Source organism: Schistocerca nitens, chromosome 1 (genome assembly GCF_023898315.1).
Source record: "Schistocerca nitens isolate TAMUIC-IGC-003100 chromosome 1, iqSchNite1.1, whole genome shotgun sequence".
NCBI lineage: Eukaryota > Metazoa > Arthropoda > Insecta > Orthoptera > Acrididae > Schistocerca > Schistocerca nitens.
This window is the reverse complement of record NC_064614.1, coordinates 112907063-112930758: the sequence shown is the minus strand read 5'-3', so window position 1 is coordinate 112930758 and position 23696 is coordinate 112907063. Positions and strand designations below refer to the sequence as shown.

The following is a 23696-nucleotide window of genomic DNA, read 5'->3' as shown; positions in this document are numbered from 1 at the left end:
TACTCACCGTCTTAGAATTCCACACTGAGCACAGTCAGTTGATCACTCACATTAAACGGCCACTGCGGACTGAGTTGGCTACTAGTTTACAAGCAAGCACTTGATCCGCACCCACAACGAGCAGTCGATTTTGACCAGAAAGTCACACATGTAAGACGGACTTTTAGCCGTTAGTAATTAGATGAATGCCGGCCGGTGTGGCCGAGCGGTTCTAGGCGCTACAGTCTGGAACCGCGCGACCGCTACGGTCGCAGGTTCGAATCCTGCCTCGGGCATGGATGTGTGTGATGTCCTTAGGTTAGTTAGGTTTAAGTAGTTCTAAGTTCTAGGGGACTGATGACCTTAGAAGTTAAGTCCCATAGTGCTCAGAGCCATTTGAACCAATTAGATGAATGTAAAGTAAACATTGCCTGTCAGCGCTGTAATTCCACTCAAGAATTCACGTAGGAGAAGTATGTAGGCTATGAATGGCGTTCTTTTTGGAATAAATCAACTTTGATTTGATTTATACCTTGACAATATCTACCTAACATGCTTGGTATCTGCACATATTGTAGCAGGCAAAACCAGTTCTACGATTATTCACCGTCCTCTTACTCAGAGCAGTATTTTGTACGAGATAACTTAGAGAAAACTTTTCACAGTGTTGATTAGAATACTCTCTTTGAAATTCTAAAGGTGGGAGAGGTAAAACACAGTGAACGATTGGCTATCTACAATTTGTACAGAAACCAGATGATAGTTATAAGAGTCGAGGGGCACGACGACCAGTGGTTGAGAAGGGAGTGAGACAGGGTTGAAGCCTATCGCCGATGTTATTCAATCTTTATATTAAGCAAACAGTAAAGGAAACAAAAGAAAAATTTAGAATAGGAATTAAAGTCCAGGGAGAAGAAATAAAACCTTTGAGGTTTGCCTGTGACATTGTAATTCTGTCAGACACAGTAAAAGACTTGGGAGTGCAGTTGAACGGAATGTACAGTATCTTGAAAAGAGGATACAAGATGAACATCAACAGAAGCAAAACGAGGATAATGGAATGTAGTCGAATTGAACCAGATGACGCTGAGGAAATTAGATTAGGAAATGAGACGCTTAAAGTAATAAACGAGTTTTGCTATTTGGGAAGCAAAATAAGTGATGATGGTCGAAGTCTGGAGGATATAAGATGTAGATTGGCAATGGCAAGAAAAGCATTTCTGAAGAAGGGAAATTTGTTAACATCGAGTATAGATTTAAGCGACAGGAAGTCGTGAAATATGGAAGTGAAACATGGATAATAAACAGTTTAGATAATAAGAGAAAAGAAGCTTTTGAAATGTGGTGCTACAGAATAATGCTGAAGATTAGATGGGTAGATCACATAACTAATGAGAAGCTACTGAATAGAATTGGGGAGAAGAGAAATCTGTGGTACAACCTGACTAAAAGAAATGATCGGTTGGTAGGACACATTCTGAGGCATCAAGGGATCACCAATTTAGGACAGGAGGGAAGCGTTGGGGGGCGGAAATCATAGTGGGAGACCAAGGGATAATACAGAGAGCACATTCAGAGGGTCGTAGGTTGCTGTAGTTACTCGGAGATGAAGAGGCTTGCACAGGATAAAGTAGTATGGAGAGCTGCATTAAGTCAGTCTTTGGACTGAAAACCAAAACAATAAAAATCGCCTGATGAAACAACAGAGCTATTTATCTACTGCTCTGAGAGAGAGAAACGAGATATTTTGTTGAATCTTTGAAACCGGTCTTTCACAACCAGATATTCTGTGCTCTCTTCACAATCCACCGATTGCAGTTATAGGAAAGACATGAAATCATGCGTCTGCTGTAAAATACCGTTGTAATGAGTGCATGAACGGCTAACGCAAATGGCCGAAAATCGGCCCAACGTGGCACACAAATCTAACACAGTGTTTGCCGTAAGCCACGGAACGTAAATTAACGACCCACGTCAAAGCCGGCAACCACGCGGCGATTACCCGCTTGGAAAGTCAGGAGAGAAATAAGCAAGTCAGTGTCGGAAACTGTGTGTCGTGACCAGGCGGTCACAAAGAGCGACAGGGAACATTACCGTTAGGAGCGCCGTCCCAGAGCCCGCCACGCATCCGGGAAGGACCTTTAAAAAAGCCTCCGGCACTTTAAGCGGAGCCTCCTTTGTGTTTATGGGGCAAAAGGTGCCGTTTTGTTTGCTGGGCTAATGAGATGTTTGCCGAGAGCAGGTGTCAGGGGCCACCGGTACCGATAGTGCGAAAGGACAGAAATCCTGCACTGGACGCAAACTTGTGAGCACAGACCATTCAGGCGCAGTGTCTCGACCGATATGCCAAAAAATTACCAACCGACTGAAAACGTTTATACTGTTTACTAGACCGTTATCAACATTTATGAATAGCGGCTCATCCTTGTCAATAAATGGAATGACCAGAAGTAATGGGAAGATAGTCCCATTTAAATGTGTGTCGTATTCGAATGGAATTGCTAGAGGACAAATACAGGGTGATTCAAAAAGAATACCACAACTTTAAAAATGTGTATTTAATGAAAGAAACATAATATAACCTTCTGTTATACATCATTACAAAGAGTATTTAAAAAGGTTTTTTTTCACTCAAAAACAAGTTCAGAGATGTTCAATATGGCCCCCTCCAGACACACGAGCAATATCAACCCGATACTCCAACTCGTTCCACACTCTCTGTAGCATATCAGGCGTAACAGTTTGGATAGCTGCTGTTATTTCTCGTTTCAAATCATCAATGGTGGCTGGGAGAGGTGGCCGAAACACCATATCCTTAACATACCCCCATAAGAAAAAATCGCAGGGGGTAAGATCAGGGCTTCTTGGAGGCCAGTGATGAAGTGCTCTGTCACGGGCTGCCTGGCGGCCGATCCATCGCCTCGGGTAGTTGACGTTCAGGTTTCATAACTAACCTTTTTCGTAGGACTCTCCATACAGTTGATTGTGGAATTTGCAGCTCTCTGCTAGCTCTGCGAGTCGATTTTCCTGGGCTGCGAACAAATGCTTGCTGGATGCGTGCTACATTTTCATCACTCGTTCTCGGCCGTCCAGAACTTTTCCCTTTGCACAAACACCCATTCTCTGTAAACTGTTTATACCAACGTTTAATACACCACCTATCAGGAGGTTTAACACCATACTTCGTTCGAAATGCACGCTGAACAACTGTCGTCGATTCACTTCTGCCGTGCTCAATAACACAAAAAGCTTTCTGTTGAGCGGTCGCCATCTTAGCATCAACTGACGCTGACGCCTAGTCAACAGCGCCTCAAGCGAACAAATGTACAACTAAATGAAACTTTATAGCTCCCTTAATTCGCCGACAGATAGTGCTTAGCTCTGCCTTTTGTCGTTGCAGAGTTTTAAATTCCTAAAGTTGTGGTATTCTTTTTGAATCACCCTGTATAACGATTTAGAAGCATGTACCACTTGGGGGTAACATGGATATCGCCTACAGGAAAATTAAATAGGCCATTGCAGAACAGAGAATCAAGCTTATTAATATGAAGAGGTCAGACGGACAACCAGTGCTAAGCAAAAAAGGGAAAACTGAAAGGTGAATTAGAATATAGAGCGTCTGTACAAGGGAAATGAACTTGAAGACAATATTATAAAATGGGAAGAGGACCTGGATGAAGATGAGATGGGAGACATGACACAGCGAGAAGAATTTGACAGAGCACTGAAGGCCTTAAGTCGAACCAAAGACCCGGGAATAGACGACATTCCATGGAACTATTGGTAGCTTTGGGAGAGCCAACCATGACGAAAAACTTCCATCTGGTGTGCAGGGTGTATGAGACAGGCGAAATACTCTCAGACTTCAAGAAGTGTGAAATAGTCCCAGTTCCAAAGAAAGCAGGTGCTGATAGGTGTGAATATTATCGAACTGTCAGTTTAACACGAATTATTTACCAAAGAATGGAAAAACTGGTAGATGCCGACCTCGGGGAAGATCAATCTTGATTCCACAGAAATGTGGGGACACCCATTGCAATACTGATCCTAGATACTTATTGTATAGCCGAGAGCGCTAACGCGCTGCTTCCTGGACTCGGGTAGGCGCGCCGGCCCCGGATCGAAGTCGCCCGGCGGATTAACGACGGCGGCCGGTGTGCCGGCCAGCCTGGATGTGGTTTGTAGGCGGTTTTCCACATCTTACTAGGTGAATACCGGGCTGGTCCCCAAGTCCCGCCTCAGTTACACGACTCGCAGACATTTGCATCACATTCACACACTATTTCATGGGCAACGGCCTTGCCGCAGTGGATACACCGGTTCCCGTGAGATCACCGAAGTTAAGCGCTGCTGGGCGTGGTCGGCACTTGGATGGGTGACCATCCAGGCCGCCATGCGCTGTCGCCACTTTTCGGAGTGCACTCAGCCTCGTGATGCCAATTGAGCTAATCGACGGAATAGTAGCGGCTTCGGTCAAGAATACCATCATAACGACCGGGAGAGCGATGTGCTGACCCCATGCCCCTTCTACCCGCATCCTCCACTAAGGATGACACGGTGGTCGGATGGTCCCGTGGCCTGAAGACGGAGTGCACACACTATTTCACGATTTACACTAGACGCGGACAGCTGGGGTACACTAATTCCGTCCCGGGGGGCATGGGGTGGCGGCAGGAAGGGCATCCGGCCACCCCTTAAACTTAACCGTGCCAAATCCGTCCTTCACCCTGCCGAAGCCGGCCGAAGTGGCCGTGCGGTTATTAGCGCTGCAGTCTGGAACCGCAAGAACGCTACGGTCGCAGGTTCGAATCCTGCCTCGGGCATGGATGTTTGTGATGTCCTTAGGTTAGTTAGGTTTAACTAGTTCTAAGTTCTAGGGGACTAATGACCTCAGCAGTTGAGTCCCATAGTGCTCAGAGCCATTTGAACCATTTTGAACCCTGCCAAACCTGCGCACAATGCGGGATAAAGGGAGTAGCAAAAGAAAGAAAGAAAGAAAGAATACTTATCTTATTGTGAAGGAAAGGGAAACTTATGTTTATAGCATTTGTAATCATAGAGAAATGTTTTTATACTGTTCACTGGAATACTGTCTTTGCAATTCTGAAGGTAACAGGTGTAAAATAAAGGGCGCGGAAAGCTATTTGCAACTTATACAGAGACCAGACGAAAGTTCATGCAGAAGAAATAAAAACTGAAAGGTTTGTAATTCTGTCAGAGACAGTAAAGGACTTGGATGAACAGTTGAAGGGAGAGGACAGTGTCTTGAAAGGAGGATATAGAAACATGAACAATAACGGATTTTTTTTTGTGTGAAATCTTATGGGACTTAACTGCTAAGGTCATCAGTCCCTAAGCTTACACACTACTTAACCTAGATTATCCTAAGGACAAACACACACACCCATGCCCGAGGGAGAACTCGAACCTCCGCCGAGACCAGCCGCACAGTCCATGATCGCAGCGCCCTAGACCGCTCGGCTAATCCCGCGCGGCGAACACTGACAGAGAAAGGATAATAGAATGTAGTCGAATTAAATCAGGTGATGCTGAGGGAATTAATTAGGAAATGAGACACTGAAAATAGTAGAGGAGTTTTGCTATTTGGAGAGCAAAATAACTGATGATGGTCGAAGTAGAGAGGATAGAAAATGCAGACAGACAATGGCAAGAAAAGCGTTTCTGAAGTAATATAGATTTAAATGTTAAGAAGTTATTTCTGAAGGTATTTTTATGGAGAGTAGCCATATATAGAAGCGAAACATGGACAATAAATAGTTTAGATTAGGACAGAAGGTTTTGAAATGGGATGTTACAGACGAACGCTGAAGATTAGATGCATAGACCGCGTAGCTAATGAGGAGGCACTGAATAGCAAAGGGAGAAAAGCAATTTGTGGCACAACTTGGCGAAAAGAAGGGATGATTAGATAAGACATGTTTTGGGACATCAAGCATCACTAATTTGGTACTGGAGGGAAGTGTGGGGGGTTAAAAAGCTTAGGAGGAGACCAGGAGATGAATATATTAAGCAAATGCAGAAGGATGTAGGTTGCAGTAGTTATTTGGACATAAGAGGCTTGAACAAGATACAGTAGCATGGAGAGCTGCATCGTACCAGACCACGGACTGGGGACCACAACAACAACAACAACATATATTTGATGGGCGAATGCTGCTGCTTGATGCGTCTTATAGCGCGAGGGTAGACGCGATATCTGAGCAGTCTGTGACAGGCAGGTGTGCACCAGCGTACGTGAGACATCGGTCATAGCATACCAGAGGTTACACGAGAATTACTCTTGCAAATTAGACTTAAAAGTAGTTCATTTTTATTGTTATACAGGTTACCGGTTTTAAAGACACATTCGTCTGTAGAATGGAAGTAGTTGTGCAGAAAAAGTGATTTTATGTTATACTGGAAACTTGCTTTGCTACCTTTGACGGATAGGGTGAGCAGCAATCTGCGACTGTAGTGTACGGACAGTGTCGTTCTACGGAGTTTCTTCTGGAACTCAAATCGAAATCCCTGAATGGAAGAAGACATTCTTTTCGATAAACAGTATTGGGAAAGTTTACGGAACCAACAGTTACAACAGACAGCAAAACGATGCTACTGCCACCAGCATATACATCACGCAAGGACAGCGAAGACAAGGTAACAGAACTCGAGGCTATAGACGTTTTTCTTTCGCTCCATTTGCGAGTGAAACAGCAAGGGAAAGAAAAGCAATGGTACAAAGTACATTCCGCCATGTCCCATAAATTACGTCTCGCCGTTGCGAGGGCGTGTGTCAATAGCTGTGGTCCGTGACATGCTCAGCTTACTCAGCAGTGATATCAGAATGACGATGCGACGACAAAAGTCGACTACGTCGGAGATGCCCTACTGTTTTCATGCTCGTTACGGCAGTTTGCCGTTTGAAGACAACAGTTCATTCAATATTTATGACAAACACGTCACCCTTATTCGATTTCTTGCAATTACATATCACTTAAGTTACGTTGTGCAAGACGCGACAGTTGGCTGCGACTGCGACGCTGCCCCCTCCTGTTTTCCCAACCTGGCAGACGGCGACACGGCCGCAACACTATTGGAGTCGTCGCCGTTTCCCAAGCTCCGGTCGGCGGCGGCGGATTCAAATACATAAGAAAAATAAGAATTCCGATTTTCTTGCTGTAAAAAATACTGTATGTTAATGCAACAAAGTTACATCGGCTCCCAGAGTTAGTTTTTCGATATAGATTCTCCTTTTACTTTAAAAAATTGAAAAGTATCTCTTCCGGTTTTGCGTGTTTTTTCGCTGTATATTACTTCTCTATCAATTGTGAGGAAAGTAAAAGGCACAAAAAATTGATGTTTGCGTATCTTACAGTTTCACATCACAGCTTGATAATGAGGTGTCTATTTTTCCGATATTCGTCACAGTTATTCCGATACTTAATTTACAAGTAACCTACTGCATAAAATTTGAATTGTGTACAGTGAAAAATGTGGTCGCTGGCTACTTTACGTATGGTTCACGTTAGGTCATACATCGTTGCCGATGAAAAGAAGCTAACATATCGAAATTATTTTTAAAGTTGAGATCAGAATGATATCGATCTCCGTTTCCGAGATTTGGGCTCATATATCTCCGGGAGCGTCGCGACTAGCCGCCAGTTCTGTCGACGCGCAACGAGAATCGTGTGGTCATCACACGATAGAGAATGCATTTGTTTTGTTTCGCTGACACATTTGGACCTAATGAAACCATTTTGTGTCATATATTTCTCCGGTATGAGTTACTAATATTTCTCCATATGCTCTTGACAATTTCATTTAAAATGCCACGAAATGTAGGTTTCTTAAAGCCAAGTGATCAAGCAGAACCCATTTCCTTGGTTTTGCTGAGGCATCTGAACCTGTTCCAAGCTTTCTTTCTCGTTTATTTCTCTGATACGAGTCCCGAATATTCCTCCATGTGTTTTTGTACATTTCACCTAAAATTCCAATGAAAGATAAGTTTATTAACAATAAGCGCACGCTAGCGTCATTGCATTGTTTCCAGTTTTTGACAACAAGATAGGGTGTCACCTTAAACATCTCTAGAATTTTCATTCTGAACGTCTACAGTATACACTAGCAGAAATGTGGAAGAAATAATGTCCGTGCTTGTTTACAAAATTTCCCCAAATTATACTTGTCAGTTTCTCCCATGCAGAAACTTTTGGAACAAGCTAAGGCAACTTTCATAGCCGACTGATTCTTTATTCCCATCCAAATGAACTTCCATATTCTTATATTCTGACAGCATACATCGTTATTGATGACACGAACATTTAATCTTGCCAAGCTGCACTCAAAAGATAACTCCAGGATTTACAAAAGACGAATTTCAATTGTGAACTGTGTCAGACCAGAAGGGCCTTGTAAAACAGTAGTGCACTTTTGGCACAAGTTTTTTGAGCACCATCTTCTACCAATGAATTGAAGTGAATGTGACAAATTACTTATTGCAGCAAACTGTTTGCGCAATCTGTTGAGAAACGCCTTCCTCAAAAACGAACATCTATTGATTACAGAAAGCTGTACAACAATCTGGTGGTGGTTTTTCACAACTAGAAGGTATCATCAAGACACCAATCTACCGTTTACTTTCGAAGTGAAGGTATTGTAAAATGTAACTTTCTCGTTGTACTTTAGATTGTTCATTTTATAATGTACTTGCCGTTTTGTTTTTATCGTCACAAAAAAGAGTAATGCGAAAATTGACCTTCAAGTTCATTTTCATCATTCTAATTCTACATCTGCATGGATTATATGATTTTCATAACAGGCCTGAAAAATTTGGTTCAAAAATGGCTCTGAGCACTATGGGACTTAACATCTGAGGTCATCAGTCCCCTAGAACTTAGAACTACTTAAACCTAACTAACCTAAGGACATCACACACATCCATGCCCGAGGCAGGATTCGAACCTGCGACCGTAGCGGTCGCGCGGTTCCAGACTGAAGCGCCTTTAACACCGTGGCCACACTGGCCGGCTGAAAAATTTGCATTAATGGGAATATATTATATATTTCATTCACCTGCCAGTTTCAACTGTGCACCAATTTCTTCCCAAATTCTGTCTCTGAACATAGTGTCTCTATATTTAGGGTTCTTCAAATCGTAAAGGCAAGGATGTTGCGAGACCAGCTCACAGAGCATCACATCCTGTGAGTGGCTGATTTCAGTTTTCCTTGAGTGGCTCGACATCTTTCTGGCAGCCGTACGTCTTTGTGTCGTCCGACTTCCGTCGCAACACTGCTCACTGGTGCAGTGCTGCGGCAGCTGCCGCAACAGTCGCGCGTCGCATCCCAAACTCGAACTGCGCATGCGCCAGCAGGCAACTTCTGACGTCACGTAGCGACCCGTCGCAGTCGCTAGTGTGCGTCGCGTCTTGGACAACGTACCTTTAACGACGCAACGGTGTTAACTCTTCAGCGGATCGTAAAATAAGAGGTAACATTGTTAATAGTTGCATTCTACACCTGCCATGGTCCTGTGGTTAAAGATGTCGAGTTCTGTAGTGGGAGGAAGTTTCCTAATTGAACTGATAACCTAGATCGCAGTACGTGCTGCAGATCGGCCTGTCATTCGATTAATAATTCGTAGTTACATTCATTGACTTCTGACAATTACTTTCAAGTCAACTCTATATGTATAACTACACTAAGGCTCAGTCTTTCGCCACATGAACCTCTTTTCCTAACACATTTCAGATACATACAACCAAAGCTCCATGCAACACTCTATTGACTACTGTATGTCTTCTAAGTATCTGCAAAGCTTTGGGCTACAGGCGCGACCGACCAGTGACAGTCGGTTGTGGCCAGCAGATGAGTAATGTCGCACGACGGACGAACGTCACCAGATCGCTTTATTTACAGACTCAGATGCCATCTCATATCATAAACGTTACTCGGTCAGCATGCTTTCGACCACAGATACTGATACACAGCTGCGCAACGACGAGACGCAACTATGCACAGTATGGTTACCTGCGCAATGTCCAGGGTGGGTGTTTTAAGCGGAGACAACTAAATATCTCGAACACGACGCATCGCACGAAAAAAAAAATTTTATGGGTGAAAAATTAATCTTAGTAAAGGAGACATTTGTCTGTGCTACAACTGCCCCTTCTGTGTGGGTGGGGTCAAGTTTGTATTTTCAAATGGAAAACTTCCATTTTTATTACATGGTCGGATTCTACGCCAAAAGTTACGTACGGGTTACTAAAACCATTGTTTACCATTCGTGGTACATGATGCTGAAATCGAGAAATATCAAGTGATCCTTTTTTTACAAGTAAGAAGCGACTCATTTGATTCTACATTTCATTTACCACGTAAATGTAGATCTTTTTATTGTAACATTTGACATTTATTTTGGAAATTTACTTTAGTTTTGCAAATTTCCACCTGTCGCAGAGTATCGGGCAGTGCGAGAGATACGGCGGTTGGATGGAAACACACACCGAAACCAGTCACTCTGATGGTGGGGTTTGTGAGCAGCCACCGAAATCAAGCATTCCGATGGTTTGGGGTCTCACTGCAATCAACGTCATAGGGAACAGAAAACTACGTTACTATACAAGCAGCTTATTTGCCAGAAGCCGGTTGGTGTGGCCGAGCGGTTCTACGCGCTTCAGTCTGGAACCGTGCGACCGCTACGGTCGCGGGTCCGAATCTTGCCTCGGGCATGGATGTGTGTGATGTCCTTAGGTTAGTTAGGTTTAAGTAGTCCTAAGTTCTAGTGGACTGATGACCTCAGATGTTAAGTCCCATAGTACTCAGAGCCATTTGTACCAAGCCATTTATGTCAATGTCTAGCCATATTATTAGTACTGTGCAATTACATTTGCAACACTAGCATTAAGTTTGAACATCAGTATCCACCGTTAAACACAAAAGTTTACATTTCCATTGGATGTGAGATGTAGGACCAAATGCACACACCAGGCACATTTCACATTTTTCAGTTACAGTGTCATCTGTCACGTATGGCGAAACAATAGTTTGAGTAAACGGTGCTTATTTTTTGGCGCAGAAACCGAATACGCAATAAAAATGATCAGTGCTGCGGTTTGAAAATGAAAAGTTGATCCAGCCCACGCATGAGGGATGGTTTGGAGGTGGCCAGTTATAGCACAGACCGACGTGCCATTCACTAACATTTTTGTCGTACGATGGATAGTTTTCGAATATTTAGTTCTCTCAACTTAAAGCAAATACCTTGTAACGGATGGTTCAAAAAGGAAACTATAAAAAATGGAAACGCATCACGCATGTCACTGGATAGAGGAAGGTTGAAAGTTTTGACGTAGCTGCGCTGTTGTTTGTTTGCAAAAACATGGCGACTGCACCACAAAAGAAATCATTTTGTGTGTTGAAATATGCGCAAATTCAGTCCATTGTTCAAGTGGGACGTGCATTCCACCATCGATTCATCAAGAACCTGCCTCTGTACAATCACATTTATGACTGGCATACAAAATTGTTGGAAGTTTGTTCCATACGCAAAGGGAAGAGTACTGGTCGGGCACCCACGTCTGATGAAAATGTCGGGCGTACCAGAGATGCGTTCACACGGAGCCCTCGGAAGTCGACAAGACGGACAGTGGGCCAGGAACTTCAACTTCATCGATCAATGATGTGGCGCCGTCTGAAACGACGTCTGCTTTATGAAGTCCGTAGAAGCTGCAGTAACTGCAAGAAGTGCGTCCCAGCCACCATAAAAGAAGGCAAGACTTTTGTATTTCAGTTCTCCGGGATACGGCAGACGACAATTTTTCCGAACGAGTCATCTTTTCGGACGAATGTACGTTTTATGTTTAGCGTAAAGTGAACCGCCGCAATGTAAGAATGTGCGAGTCGCAAAATGCTGGCGTCGATGTCGAACATGGAAGACACTCACCGAAACTGAATGTGTTTTGTGCCGTTTCTCTTCATAAAAGTTTATGGACATTTCTAATTTTCAGAGGAAACTGTAACTGGACATGCTGCAAAATTAGATGTTTCCTCAAGCTCACGAACATTCCAATGGTTTCATTTTTATGCATGACAGCACACCGCCTCACTTTCACCTTGAAGTGCGACATTATTTTAACGACACATCCCAGCATCTCTGCAAATGTTAAACTTCGAACCTTTCTTTATACAGTGAAATGCACAATGTGTTTCTATCTCTCATAGTTTGTCTATAATAAAAAGCGCAAATACGTTCTTCCTTTTTTAATCACATTTTATATGTAGCTATAGTTGTAGACTAAAATATCGTGGGTATGGGGATTGAGTGGCCGGCGCAAAGAATTCTTACGGGGTGCGCCTGCCGCGGTCACGCAGTGAGGATAGGAAAATCCGATACCGGTATTTTAGTTCTAAATAAAAAAAAAAAAAGCTCCGTCTTTAGGCCACAAGTGGCCCTTCCGGGACCGTCCGGCCGCCGTGTCATCTTCCGAGGAGGATGCGGATAAGGAGGGGCGTGTGGTCAGCACACCGCACTCCCGACCGTTAGGACGGTATTCTTTGACCGAAGCCGCTACTAATCGGTCGAGTAGCTCCTCAATTGGCATCACGAGGCTGAGTGCACCCCGAAAAATGGCAACAGCACGTGGCGGCGGGATGGTGACCCATCCAAGCGCCGGCCACGCCCGACAGCGCTTAACTTCGGTGATCTCACGGGAACCGGTGTAGCCACTGCGGCAAGGCCGTTGCCCCCTTAGTTCTAAATAACCGATATATTTTTTTTGTGTATTTGTTATGTCTCCGTTATAACAGGTGTTTTTTTAGTTCTAAATAACCGATATTTTTTGGTATTTGTTATGTCTTCGTTATAACAGGCGTTTTTTTGTGTTTTATTAAACTGAGTAAAAAACCGAAATATCAGTTATCCAAGGCAGCATTTCAAAAAATTTTCGTTTTTAATTAAATCTTTTTTTTTAAAAAAGGAGTAATTTTTATTCGTAAAATTTGCATTCGTTTGAAATATTGCGTTATTACAGAAAGTGAGAAAAGAAATAAGTGCTATTTTAATAACAATGCCGACAGAAATGACCAACACACATATGACATTAGAACTGGTGCAGCATTGCTGAGGCACTGTCCCTTTTGTGGTGTGTTGTGGCTTGAGATACACGCGCACATGCAGAGTGCAAGACTTGCCCCTTCCTGGTGAGTACTTTCGTTTGTCGTTGTCGTCAGTGAACATCCGTTGTATTGCAGAATGGCAGCAACCCTAGTGTGAAAAATTTTGCGAAGTGAAGTAACAATGAAAAATCATTTGATTTAAAAGATTAAAGCTTTGTCTTGTATTTCTATGAAATAATAAAAGAGGAAGGAAATTAAAGTAACAGTAATAAATTAAAAACGTAACAACAGTTCATTCATAGTATACAATACTAACTCCGTCTACAGGCCGCAAGCGACCCATCGGGACCATCCGACCGCCGTATCATCCTCAGGTGAGGATGCGGATAGGAGGGGCATGGGGTCAGCACACCGCTCTCCCGGTCGTTATGACGGTTTTCTTTGACCGGAGCCGCTACTATTCGGTCGAGTAGCTCCTCAATTGGCATCACGAGGCTGAGTGCACCCCGAAAAATGGCAACAGCACGTGGCGGCGGGATGGTGACCCATCCAAGCGCCGGCCACGCCCGACAGCGCTTAACTTCGGTGATCTCACGGGAACCGGTGGATCCACTGTGGCAAGGCCGTTGCCCATAGTATACAATAAAAACAAAAAATGGTTCAAATGACTCTGAGCACTAAGGGACTTCTAAGGTCATCAGTCCCCTAGAACTTAGAACTACTTAAACCTAACTAACATAAGGACATCACACACATCCATGCCCCAGGCAGGATTCGAACCTGCGACCGTAGCGGGCGCGGCTCCAGACTGTACCGCCAGACTGTACCGCCGGCCAATAAAAATAGAAAGTAGCTGTTCTGCTGCATGTGTCTACGTAGTATGCCTTTATCTGCTTGTAGACTCTGAAAACGGACAAATTAACACGAAAAACGGAGTTCTTCAACCTCAGTTTTCATCCTTTAGCACCGACTGTTGGTAAAACCCAGATAGTGGTATAATCTCGGTTCCAACATGATTTTTAAGCAGAGTTTCAAAAACTTAGAATCATTAGGAGAATACTTGTCATTTTTGTAGTGTTCAACCAGTTAATCACTTTGCGAGAAAAACAGTGAATGGAGGACCGATTAAGTTTCCTTTTATTTGCGTATTTCATTTGATATTTTGATTCTGTGTATCTTGAAACTGAGAGAGTCAAAAGTCTTCAGCATTTGTTTTGTAAATAAAACTGCCTTTCCTTGCTTCAGCTGTAATTTATTTCTCCCAGACGCGTTTCGCCTTTTTTTTTACTCTAAGGCATCTTCAGTGGTATCTAAAACGATACAGTTCTGTTTTGATATGTGTTATTTTTAGATTCTCAAACAGTTCATGTCGCGTTTTTTATGTAAACAAGTAATTACTTACAGTTTGTTGGTATCTGCGTTTCCTCTCATCTGGTCTGGAAGTCGGACTACCACTTCATTTCCGAAACATACGGAAATTTTTATGTTCCGGATTTTTCTTTCACACTGTTCACCATGTTTACCCTTATTTTTGGGGTGCACTATTACTCTTTTGTGAAAGAAAAAGTTCATAATGTAAAAATGTGCTTATGTTTCGGAAATGAAGTGGTAGGGCGACCTCCAGACAGATGAGAGGAAACGCAGATGACAACAAACTGTAAGTCAGTTTACTTTCCATTAGGAAAGTCGGTGCACGCAGTGACTGTTATGTAATTTATAAATGATAGAGCGCAGCAATTAGTCGTCCATTTTTTTTGCAGGTTTTATTACGCAAATCCAGATTTCGGCTAGTGCCTAGCCATTATCAATGCACTATTTTTTAAACTCGATGCATGTTAGTTCCCTGTTGTTCGGGCGTCAGTCACAGTTCTTTGAATCAGTTCTTTGAATACTACTCCAATATTCAAAGAACTGTGATTGACGCCCAAACAACAGGGAACTAACATGCATCGAGTTTTAAAAAATTGTGCATTGATAATGGCTAGGCACTAGCCGAAATCTGGATTTGCGTAATAAAACCTGCAAAAAAAAAAGACGACTGATTGCTGCGCTCTATCATTTATAAACTGTAAGTAATTACTTATTTACATAAGATGCGAGGTGTGAACTCTTTTATAATCTAAAAATAACACACATCAAAACGAAGCTGCATCGTTCTAGATCCCAATGAAGATGCCTTAGAGTAAAAGAAAAAAAAAAGTGTTCTTGCTGCTGAGATTGGTCAGCAAACAAACTTGTTCTTTAGCATTTGTTCGATTTCTGCGTTTATTACCGAAAATAATAGGAATGAAAAACAGAAAATTGGTTATTTCAGAAACCAGGTATTCTGAACGGTTCTAACAGTCAGGTTAAACTGGCGAAGGAAAAAAACCGATTTAACCGAAAACCTTGTTTCAGCGATAAACGCCATCTGCATCGCCCAGTGGCTGCGGCGACCGCCAGAGTCTGTTGGAGGAGGCTGCCCTTCCTCTCCACTTCCCTCCCCCCCACCCCCACCCCCACCCCACGCTGTCCGGCTGATCGTAAAAGCGGCGCTGGCCGCAGGCGAGGCCCGGCTCCCGTCTCCTCGACTCGTGCGGCCGTGCTCGTAAATCTGGCGGCCGGCCACGTGGGACCCGGGTCCCGGGAGCTGGGAGAAGCACTCACGTGGGGACCGCCCCCCCCCCCACCCTCTCCGACGCCGCCACATTCCGTCGCAGTGGCCGGACTCAAGTGCCGCCCCCAGAGACTGCCCTGTCCCTTGCACGCCACTACTACAGTACCCGTTTTGTCCGTCAGAGTCCCGAAACAGTGCACCAAGCTGCGAGGAGTGTTCACTAACAAATTAATCGTCCTGAACACTAACTCTTTGTGCCGTTAATATATAATATCCCAGAAAGGAATGGTCAACATCTAAGGACACGCCCGGGTTCCCGGGTTCGATTCCCGGCGGGGTCAGGGATTTTCTCTGCCTCGTGATGATGACTGGGTGTTGTGTGCTGTCCTTAGGTTAGTTAGATTTAAGTAGTTCTAAGTTCTAGGGGACTGATGACCATAGATGTTAAGTCCCATAGTGCTCAGAGCCATTTGAACCATTTTTTTCTAAGGACACGGCAACATCTCTCATCTGAAGCAAAAAACTGCATATGGACATAGGCTCTACTTCGAATGGTTTTCGAGGTAGGGCATATTCAATGTATATTTGTTTTTCGGCTAAGGTCGCGCACGTGTGTGTCTTGGACACACCACTTTTTCTAGCCCAACCTACCCCGTTGCTTTTAATCTCTTTGCTCGGGATGTCTTTTCGCCCTTAAACTACCCCGTCGAACGCGCAGTTGTGCATGGAGTGTTGTGAGTGAGGTAGTCCGACGGATTGGGAGTGTACCAGAGAGAACCATCATTTAACTGTGGGTCAGTACACAAGCTGTGCTAAAGTGCCACACCCCTACACAAATGGGGAATTGAAGATATGGCGTACATTTACGGCTTCTAGAGTGCTGTCGGCTCGTTCTGACATGTCGAATTCCTGATCGTAGAGAGTTTGGGCATGTAGAGAAACCGGCCGGGGCAGATCACACGCTGTGTGAAGCCGACCTTATGTAGTAAAATTCGCCGACACGGAAGTTCTGGCTGTAGAGAAGAGCTATCACATCCGCTTGTTCAGCGAAGCTATAGAAATATGAAGATGGTATCTGTTCTTTTCAGGACTGATGACCACAGATGTTAAGTCCCATAGTGCTCAGAGACATCTGTTCTTTCGGACATGTCCGAAAGAACAGATACCATCTTCATATAGTTAAGGCTAACCGGTCATTGACCTTCTTCTTCCCTACGGATGCACATGTATTGCTCGAACTATTACGGGACTCGGTAAGATTGTCTGCAGCGAGTAATGAGTGTAATGGGCAGGGGCACTACGAATGTAATGTGTGGACATTAAGTTGGGAATGTGGGTCTCACGGGGAGCGTGCAAGGAATAAAACCCTGCAGTCGCACTATCCTCTGTGCCCTCGGTGGCTCGGATGGATAGAGCGTCTGCCATGTAAGAAGGAGATCCCGGGTTCGAGTCCCGGTCAGGGCACACATTTTCAACTGTCCCCGTTGATGTATATCAACGCCCGTCGACAGCGTATGGTCTTGATTTAATTATCATTTCAAGCTATAGAAATACACAAACATGAGAATAGCGTCAACAAGGAAGAAGACAGTCTCAAGGTGAAAATATCCTGGATTCCCGTTCTGCAGCAAACGACCGTTGCACTTAGTAAGAAGAGAACCGCACCGCAAATGATCACTAAAAAGCCCTTTGACGCTGGCGCGCCAGGCACATATAATATGCGGCCGCGAGCTTGGCTTCAGTCCACCACCAGCAATAGAGGGTTGAAGCTTTCACAACGCCAGCCACTCGTGCTGGCGACACGTCAGAAAAGTCATCAAACAAACCCGAGACGGAACCAACAGACAGTTTGTCAACAACTGGCTACGAAGGCCCTAGCAGTTTTGTAGAGAGTTTATTTGGGCTTCCAGCACATTCTGTGAAACAGGTTCAAAATGGTTCAAATGGCTCTGAGCACTATGGGACTCAACTGCTGAGGTCATTAGTCCCCTAGAACTTAGAACTAGTTAAACCTAACTAACCTAAGGACATCACAAACATCCATGCCCGAGGCAGGATTCGAACCTGCGACCGTAGCGGTCTTGCGGTTCCAGACTGCAGCGCCTTTAACCGCACGGCGTGAAACAGGTATTCTTCCACGTTCACATTGTTCTCGTGTCGTTTAGACCAACAACCTGATTTTGTCCATTGTAAATGTTCTTTTTTTCTTTTCTTTTTTTTAAAAATCTTGCTACTGTGAAAACAATGGGTTTGTTTACAAATAACTTCGTGCTACCAATCACTGTTTTCTTCTATTCATGTTTTCCAAGATGCGTTTCGGGAAATGATTCCCATTTTCAGGTGTGTATTTCTTTGTCCTATGCCCTTTTTTTCGTAATGTTTTGCTGTGTGAGATCCTGCTTTTTCTTATTGACTTTACTGCAATATATAAAAAAACGCGGAATTTGTAGCTAGTTATCGATTTAAAAGAACTTGTACGTATAGTTTCCTTATGGTCATTTGTGCAAAGTCTCACACATGTTCAAAATCACTACTGTACACTGACAGTTCTAAGTGATGTTTAACATGTGTGAGACTCTGCACAAATGGACCATAAGAAAACTGTAAGTACAAGTTCTTTCAAATTTCGCCACTAACTACATATAAAATTCGAAACGTAAGTAAAAAATTACGCGTTTTATATATTGCCGTAAAGTCAACAAAACAATGCAGAACCTCACACGTCGAAAACATTATGAAAGAATGACATAATACAGAGAGATACACTCTTGAAAATAGGAATCATTTCACGTAACGCGTCGTGAAAAACGTAAACAAAGTTGTGACTGGTAGAAGAAAGTTATTTATAAGCAAACCCATAGATCAAAACCCTCTGCAGAATCAACAACACATGGCTGAAATGCCCAGCGTAGGCGTATTACCAGAACACAGCGACCTTCTGCACATATGAATGTCCCATGGACGCGTGTGTCCTAATCTTCACACTGGCGCCAATGCTACATGAATTTTGTCTCTGGTTAAATGTCAATCGTCATTTGCTTCCATTAATACTATCACTGATGAAGCCACGTTCACACGGAATGGAATCAGCAACACACGTAATAATCACATATGGTCGTAGGAAAATCCACACGCTACAGTACAAACCAATTTCCAACTTCGTCTTTCGATCAGTGTTCTGTGCGACATGTTTGGGAACATGTTGATAGTCATTTCAGAAGAGTGAATAACGAGACAGAATTACTTGCATTTTTTTGGAAATTGGTTTGGTGAACACCTTCAGGATGTTTCTTCGACCACGCAGACTGTAATGTTTTCTCACATTTTACCCTAATCGCAGGATTGGTCGTGGTAGTAAAATTAACTGCCCACCAAGTTCGCTAGACATTACGCCATATGATTTTTGTTTGTGATCTTGGATGTAGTCTGAGATATACAAACGAAAGGTGAACACCCAAGATGAACTGCTTGGTCGCATCATGGACGCTACTGTCCTTATTAGGGAAAGTGCAGAGGCACTCAGACAAGCAACAAGCTACTTTTGACGTGTCTTGACAGACTGGTTGGATTGTAGCATTTTGCTCTTAATCCTGAACTTGTGTACAGTTTACAAAAATGATTATTTTATACACCATGCTTCATCACTCCTCAGTATGCTACACTATGCAACAGCTGATATTTCTTGTACCGTTGCATATTCTGTTCTCACTATAATATCTGCTGTACAGTTGCAAATCACGGGCATGTGGTGCAAGTTTTCTAATGCAACTACAATTTTCCTTTTTTATTACCGTCATCTGTAAGATTATGATTTGAAGATGGTTGCAGAAAACAACCGAAAACTAGTCATTGTGCTCTAGCTGTATACACAAAATTGCAGTCTAGGTATCAAAAGTTTTATACATAAACATTTTTTTATTTAATGTATTGTATTAAGACCGCCGTCTCCTCCTTGACAATGCCAGGCTTCACTAACTCATTGATGTTGACGGTGGTATATTCGAACATTAATTACTATGAGATGTGCAACTTCTGTAATGTGATGCGTACGATAATGCTTAGAGATGAATGTGTTAAAAATAAGCATTTTTAAATTGATACTTTGTGAAACGCATGTTTTAATGTTTACTAACTATTGTATATGTGTGTATCTGCCAACGTATTAAATGATACAGAAAACAAATAACAGTATGCATAAAATGTGTTCTATCTCGGCAAACATTCGGAATACAGCATACGCCCATATGAAGTGTTTTGCTTCAAAACATCTTTCCTGTCGTATCCCTGAATATCGAAAATTCCTCCCGGGACACACTCTGCTATTGCTGTATATGCTGTATAGTTATTGCCCGTTCGTAAATGTATTCATTTTTTCGCCAGATGGTAACGATGAACATTTTTTACGTGCGGTTTATGTATGAAAAGAGTGTTGGTCCTATTACTGAGTCATGCATAGGGACCGAAAGGTAGAAATGCATTTTTTTAGGGAAGGAAACGCTAGAGGAGAGTTACTGTGTGTGGTTAGGGTGCCAAAGTGAATGCCGTAAAGACGCGTAGTAAGCACACCAGGAAAGGAACGGTCATCAATCCGTCGCTAGCCTTTAGACTGTCTGCACGTAGGAGGGGAAGCGAGCGTAAATTATCCACAATTTTACGGGTAAAATTTTTGTGAAATTTTTTTAAAGATAATGAGGAAGGTATAACGAGGCAGCTGGAACGCCACTTTTCAGTCAGAGTCTCTTACATAAACAGAAACACACAATTTTTGTTCTCTAACAGAAATATTTTTCCGCTGGTTCCCTTCTTTCCTCCGCTGCTGCAGCATGGCTTCTAACTCATATAAAAAGTAATGTACTCAGAAAAAATGTAGATAATTCACCCACGTGAAATTGAAATAACGCAAAACAAATTTACACCTCAGACCGGATTTTACGTGCAAAAAATTTTGCATATGCTTCACTACTACAAAATCGCAGATGAGAACGGAGGCACTTTCGCGGCATATTTCTCTGTGTTACGACATTTTATAAACTACATTTTCGCCTCACACCGTATTTTACGTGCACAAGTAGGGTAATTATGAACCTCTGTATCTCGGAAACCAATAATGATATGAAGAAAATTTTCAGCGTTATTAGAGACCGGGATATTAAAAATATATCGTGAAAATTACAGCCATTAGACGTGCATAGCCGTCCTGAAATCCTCGGCTGCGAGTTGGTCCCCAGGTGACGGCGAAAATGTAGTAAAAAATCCTTTTTTGTTGTGTTTCTGAGGAATCGCCCAAGAACTAATGGTGCCTCCACAGGTCCCGTCAGCCCCAACAGAGACCACATCAAATGCAAAAAGAAGCAACCGATTTGCTCCATTTGCCAAAGCAGGAAGAAGTGTGTAATATCCATAGTTTGATCCTGTATTGTAGGGTAATGACGCTAAGGCGATCCTTCTGTTGGCTATACAAATGTTCCCTAGCCCAAAGGCTTTCCAACACACTTGAGCCTGTGTTTTTGTCAGCAGCAGAGCTCGAGGCATGAGCATCGAAAAACCCCATTTTTATGCACAGCACTTTGGAAAATAGCAGGTACCCATGCTGTTGCATGTGTACCGATATAGTTACTTTTGACATTGTTTCGTACCGTACATACAAATAAACCAAAATACACCCTGGATAAGGAAGAAGCACTATATTGCCATCTAAATACTGTTAAACATGTTTGTTTGTACGCCGGCCGAAGTGGCCGTGCAGTTCTAGGTGCTGCAGTCTGGAACCGCGAGACCGCTACTTCTGAGGTCATCAGTCCCCTAGAACTTAGAACTACTTAAACCTAACTAACCTAAGGACATAACACACACCCATGCCCGGGGCAGGATTCGAACCTGCGACCGTAGCGGTCGCGCGGTTCCAGACTGTAGGGCCTAGAACCGCTCGGCCACCCCGGCCGGGCGGCTGTAGGTGTTTTTATTTTTTGTCACTATACCACCAGATGGTCCTGTATGCAAGCAACACATTGGAAGGTCCCGAATACAGAGAAAAACTAATATGCTGTTAAAAAATTACGTGTTCCTTTTTCCGACTTCTCAAAGATTCACGCAATAGGCTTGTGACCGAGCGAGGTGGCGCAGTGGTTAGCACACTGGACTCGCATTCGGGAGGGTGACGGTTCAATCCCGCGTCCGCCCATCCTGATTTAGGTTTTCCGTGATTTCCCTAAATCGCTCCAGGAAAATGCCGGGATGGTTCCTTTGAAAGTGCACGTCCGACTTCCTTCCCCCTTCCCTAATCCGATGAGACCGATGACATCGCTGTCTGGTCTCCTCCCCCCAAAAACAGCCCAACAACATCTAGGCTTGTGACTGCCCTTGTTGGAGTTGCAATTTTACCTCCTCTACGAGTTTATAATTTTAAATATTATTAATTGAGTAATTAAGTGCTCTTTCTTTGTAAGGGTCGGACGACACAGCCGCTGAGGCCGTTCTACGTGTGTGTGACAAATCACGGAAAAGTCTCAGGTTTATATGATGTGACATGAATCAGTAACAATTGCAAACAATTTTTAATGATTTATGTCGCACGATGACAGTGGCTAGCAATAGTAAGCCAGTAATAGTAACTTACAATGACTAGGTGACGAAAACGCAATCGAAACTAGACTTTCAATAAAGCCAAAAATTTTGCAAAAACAGGCATAATGTCTGATGGGATAGCAGCAATCAGTGATTGTATAATGTTACTTATAATCCGTCTTAATTGCAAAATTTTTTTTATTCCAATGACCGGTTTCGGTTCATTCAGGACCATCTTCAGATCTGATATTTCAGTTACAGGAGTAACCCGTCCAAATCCAATAAGTTTCACATGCAGTTACTCCTGTAACTGAAATATCAGATCTGAAGATGGTTCTGAATGAACCGAAACCTGTCATATGAAAAAAAAAAAAAATTTGCAGTCAAGACGGATTATAAGTAACATTATAAAGTCAAAAATTGTTCAAATGGCTCTGAGGCACTATGGGACTTAACATCTGAGGTCATCAGTCCCTTAGAACTTAGAACTACTTAAACCTAACTAACCTAAGGACATCACACACATCCATGCCTGAGGCAGGATTCGAACCTGCGACCGTAGCGGTCGCGCGGCTCCAGACTGGAGTGCCTAGAACCGCTCGGCCACACCGACCGGCCTCGATAAAGTCAACTCGGATTTTGCATTTCGGGCACTTAAGTCTTCCTTTTGCAGCTAAGTTTTATCGTCTCCAGCATCGAAGTCTCTACAGACGGAGCGCTAAATCGAAGATGAGTAAGGGAAGCATCGGATGTGGCTCTGTTGAAGCAACCACTCCTGGGGTACCTGATCAGGACTGCCGGGTGAGGAGCCGAACTCTTGTCTGTCCTGTTAGCCACACTAGGCGGTACCGGGACCGCCGTGCCGCTGTGTGGCAGTGCATAGTCACGCGCTCACGACGCGTGCACAGCCACGGGCTCACACAGCCACACACTTCCGCTCATGTTTTATGCATGCGCGCCGCCTAATCGGTCGCGCGAGTCTTTTGTTTACACGGCCGCCGCTCCGGAAAATTATTGCGGCACGCGGTGGAAAAATGATTAATAGTGCGTTCCAGGAGGGCCCCGCCGAGCTCCAGTCCATTCTGGACTGTCGCGTTCGTAAGACATTTCCTGTTACATCGCGCGTAACGACCAACGTCTCTGAAACAAATGGAATCACTTAGTCGTGTTAACGCGCCACCGTGAGCGAGGCAAGTCCACCGCGTTGTTCTTTGTTACCTAGCTTGTAAGACGATAACTAGTTAGCACGAAGCCCTGTGAAGGAAGGCCTTTCAAGTAGCAAACTTTGGTGGGGTGGCGGTGGGGGAAATGGGGGGGGGGGGAGCAAGACTAACAAGGAGATGTCCCCAGCGATGCAATGGAGTTTTTAAAACCAAATATACGGTGATGTAGCTTAAGATCGCAGGTATAACATCCTGCAGCCATTCACCCTGGTGGGCCAACG

At 43.6% G+C, this 23696-nt stretch overlaps 1 protein-coding gene and 1 pseudogene across 1 annotated transcript in view; both read left to right on the top strand.

Moving 5' to 3' along the window:
- The window catches only part of LOC126256592 (serine-rich adhesin for platelets-like), a 529214-nt gene that overhangs the window by 206548 nt on the left and 298970 nt on the right, over positions 1-23696 (top strand). The gene's annotated exons all lie outside the window — the stretch shown is intronic.
- On the top strand, positions 4269-4386 carry LOC126211764 (5S ribosomal RNA; annotated as a pseudogene).